This window comes from Erinaceus europaeus, chromosome 2 (assembly GCF_950295315.1).
Source record: "Erinaceus europaeus chromosome 2, mEriEur2.1, whole genome shotgun sequence".
Classification (NCBI taxonomy): Eukaryota; Metazoa; Chordata; class Mammalia; order Eulipotyphla; family Erinaceidae; genus Erinaceus; species Erinaceus europaeus.
The window spans coordinates 37,177,658-37,181,941 of record NC_080163.1 but is presented as its reverse complement, the minus strand read 5'-3'; the positions used below and the strand labels follow the sequence as shown (position 1 = coordinate 37,181,941).

The 4,284-nt window shown below is 42.0% G+C and overlaps 1 non-coding gene across 1 annotated transcript; it reads right to left on the bottom strand.

Annotated features, from left to right (window-relative positions):
• Positions 1–333: 333 nt before the first annotated feature.
• LOC132537133 (U4 spliceosomal RNA) lies at positions 334–469 on the bottom strand. Its single transcript, XR_009548599.1, has one exon. It is a non-coding gene; the product is annotated as a U4 spliceosomal RNA (small nuclear RNA).
• Between the last annotated feature and the right edge of the window lie 3,815 nt (positions 470–4,284).

The window sequence follows — 4,284 nt, the reverse complement described above, 5'->3', positions numbered from 1 at the left end:
TTCTGTCACCTTCTTCCAGGACATCTCTGCCCCTCCGACCCTAATGAGGCGTTTCTCTTGGATTCTTCCCTTTTGGGAGCAATACTTTCTCCAGCAGCTCCCCGAAAGACAGTGAGTAGGAGGCAAATTTTACAAGGTCTTTTTGCTCTGAAATTGATTGTATTCTGACCTCACATTTGATTGATAGTGCAACTGACTCTAGACTAGAGCTCAGCTGTCTGGAAGGATTGTCCTATTGTTTCCTGCTGCACTGTTCTTGAGGTATCACACACATTTCAGATTTGAGGCTTGTGTATGACCTGCTTATTTACTTGTGGAGAGTTTAGAATTTTTCTCTATTTTATTTTATTGGGAGGGGCTAATGATTTACAATACACTCACTGACACATAGGTAATTTATCTTTTCAATTAGCAATAATCGCGCCTCGGATAAACCTCATTGGCTACGATACTGCCACTGCGCAAAGCTGTAATTTATCTTTTCTTTCTTTTCTCTTTCGTCCTTTTTTTTTTTTTTTTGCCTCCAGGGTTATTGCTGGGGCTCGGTGCCTGCACTACAAATGACTCTACTGCTCCTGGAGGCCATTTTTCCCATTTTTGTTGCCTTTGTTGCCCTTGTTGTTGTTATTGCTGTTGTTGTTCCATAGGACAGAGAGAGACTGAGAGAGGAGCGGGGGAAGACAGACACCTGCAGACCTGCTTTACTGCCTGTGAAGCAACTCCCCTGCAGGTGGGAAGCCCGGGGCTCAAACTAGAATCCTTGCACTTCGCTCCATGCGTGCTTTACCTGCTGCGCTACCACCGGGCCCCCTGGGTAATATATTTTATCTCATTGTGATAGGTGCTGGCAAAACACTCCCCCCCCCAACAATTTAGGTCCTTTTCTTTCATCATGCACCAGGACCCCAAAGGCCTCCCCAACTCTCTACTCTTCTTCCCAGAGTCCTTTGCTTTTCTGCAATACACCAAACCCAGTTCAAGTTTTACTCTGTTACCCCTTTCTGTTCTTATTTTGTAAGCTTTCTCCCTATGAGTGAGATTATTACATATTCATCTTTCTCTTTTAGGCTTATTTCTTTGTTCTACATTTTAAGATGATATTCCTTGAAATGGCTTTAACAATAAAAAAAATTAAACCTTTTAGAAATCTAGCTTTGAGATTCTTAAATCTTTGATTTCTTTTTTTTATTCTTTTTTTTGAATTTTTTTAATCTTTATTTATTTTTTAGATAGTCAGAAATTGAGAGGGAAGGGGTAATAGAGAGGGAGAGAGACAGAGAGACACCTGCGGCACTGCTTCATCACTTGTGAAGCTTTCCCCCTGCAGGTGGAGACTGGGGGCTCAAACCTGGGTCCTTGGGCACTGTAACATGTGTGCTCAACCAGGTGCGCCACCACCTGGTCCAATCTTTGATTTTCTTCCCTTCAATTCTGGAGCAGCATCTTTATTCTTTTTATTACTATTATTACTTTATTTTTGAATCTTAGTTTCTTCATTTGATGATTGTGTCCTCTCTGCTTTCTTTATATTCCTGTTTACTGCTACTTCTATTACACAAATGATAGACCTTTTGAATTAATCTTTGGGTTTTCTTATTTCCTACCATTATGGAGATTTCTTGTGTTTTCATTTTTTAAAAAATAGTCTGTTGGTTTAAAAACTTTTTTTTTAATTTCCAAAAGTTCTATCTTATTTTCTCAATGTTCATTTTTATAACTCCTTGTTTTTACTGTATGAAATGTAATATTTTACATTGGGTATGTTTTGTCTGCTTCCTGTAATCTTTCTATTTCTTTTGGAATTATTTTTCTTTCGTGCTTGCTTATAGAGATTTTCAGGTGAGACTGGTCTCCAACATTTGGTGCTCTCTGACTTCCTCTACATATAGGGCTGAGGCTCAGAGAGGCCAGGAGCTCTGTGTTAGGGTTACTCAGGTGGGGTAACTTGGCTAATCCTACATGGGATTCAGTGTTGTCAGTATCTTGGCATGGCAGTTCTTCTAAAGAGAAACACCAATTATCTGCCTGCAGGAGGGAGTATAGTATGGTGGAGGATTTTCTATAAAGTCAGTGGGAGACAGTGGCATTGTTGTAAGATATTAGAGTAAGAAAGATCATGCAGAGAGCAACAGACAAGAGCAGGCTTTATTGGAGAAGCCTGTGATGGACGACTCCAAGAGACAAGAGTGGTGTCTAGGGCTGGTATATATGGGTGACAAGTTCCCGAAGGGAGCAGGGCGGGAAGGAACGGTTTCTTCAGTTTTGTGTTGGGGAATTTCCATAGAAGTCCCACTGATCACAGATTCAAAGATTCAAGGAAGGATGACAGTGATCCTTCTGCATCTGGCGTTGGTGATCTTAGCTTTAGGAATGCATCCTTCATTTGTTAGAAATGATTGAACTGATAACTCCAAGAATGGATTTGGGAGACTTGAGAAAGGCAAGAAATGAGACAGTTTATTCGATTGTGCAGAACTGGGCACTGGCCCAATCTGGGTTCACCATGCTGGTGCTCAGCAGCCAGAGAGCACAACCAGGTATTTGTTCCCTAACACACTTTTTTTTTTTGCCTCCAGGGTTATCACTGAGGCTGGGGGCCTGCACTACGAATCTACTGCTCCTAGAGTTTTTTTTTCCCCTTTTGTTGACCTTGTTGTTTATCGTTGTTGTTATTATTATTGCTGTCATTGTTGTTGGATAGGACAGAGAGAAATCGAGAGAGGAGGGGAAGAGAAAGATAGACACCTGCAGACTTGCTTGTGGGGGGGGGGGGCTTCCAAGCTGGATCCATGCTTTGGTCCGTGTGCTTCGTGCCTTGCGCTTCATGCCAAATGCGCTTAACCTGCTGTGCCACCACCCGCCACCCCCCCAACACACTTTTGAAACTGCCCTGTTCTCCATGGATTGGATACAGATTCACAGTCTCATCACAATTGGCTAAGAGGGGGAGGGCTACTTGGGGGAAGGGGGGACTCTTTCTTTTCTAGGTTGGTGGCTAGTTTAGACCCTATTTATATAATTGTGTGAGATTTTTTTACATATGAGTGTTTTATATTAGCAGTTCAATTGTTCCTAAATGACTGTCAGTAGGTCCCCAGGCAGGAATTTTGTTCCTGGAAGGAAGGTGTGGGGTGGGGGTGGGGGTGGCTGGGAGAGTTGTGAAACACTAAGATGACACATGTCCTATTATGATTATATACACTTTAAAGATGAAACAATCTTTACTTCTTACAGCATTTTAATATATTATCTCTTATTATTTTAATGAGGCAGATACAGAGAGAGATGAGAGCACCGCTCAACTCTGGTTTATGATGATGTCACAGATTGAACCTGGGACTTCAGAGCCTCAGGCATGAAAAGCTTTTGTATAGGGGCTAGAGTTTTTCAGTGTTAAGTTCATAGACTTCCCCCCCATGTTTATTATGGCCCCTGTGACTCAGGGTCATTTGGATGACCAGAACACATATTTCTCATACATATTTGACCTTCATCCACAGTTCTGACTCTAAACTCTCCAAAACCTTGGAATTCCCTTAGAGAGAGCTTAATGAAGGCATCTTTTGTTATGTTAATCAGGTGGCATTTTGGGAAGCACTTAAGTATGGGAGCTATTAGAAGGGGAATCAACTACTTAATTAGAGGTCAGAAAGTCCCCAGACCTCCAGAGGGGATGGGCTGGATGCTGAATGGGGGAAGGCAGTGATTCAATCAGCAATTCTGTGTAAGGAACCTCCTCCACAAAAGCTCAAATGGAGAGGCTTTTAGAGAGCTTGCAGGCTGAAGAATCAAAATGCTTCTAACTTTCACTTTTTTGGGCTCTAAACTCTGAGGACAGAAACATTTGGGTTCTCATCCTATCCCTCTTAAGCTATCTTTTGAAAATAATTATCATTTTATCAGAGCACTGTTCAGCCCTGGCTTATGAAGGTGCTGAGGGTTGAACCTGGGTCTTTTTGTGCCTCAGGCTTGAAGGACTTTTTACATAATAACTATTGATTTTCATGCTTTTAGTGTTCTTTGCAACAAGTTTGTAGTCTAGTGAGTAAACTAATGGAAACTGAGAGAGGGTCGTGGGAATCTCTGACTTCCTGTTATTGAGAGGCACAGGTGCTAACCTGGGCTTGTGAATGCACCTGCAGCATCTGGAGAGGTTTCTGAAAGCCTCTGTACATAGTTGGCTGGTTAGAGGTATAGTTGATAGTCTGGGTGGAGGGTAGTTTTGAAAGAGCACTTCTGATCTGAACCCACACAAACTGACATGACTCCCATATATAAGTGAAG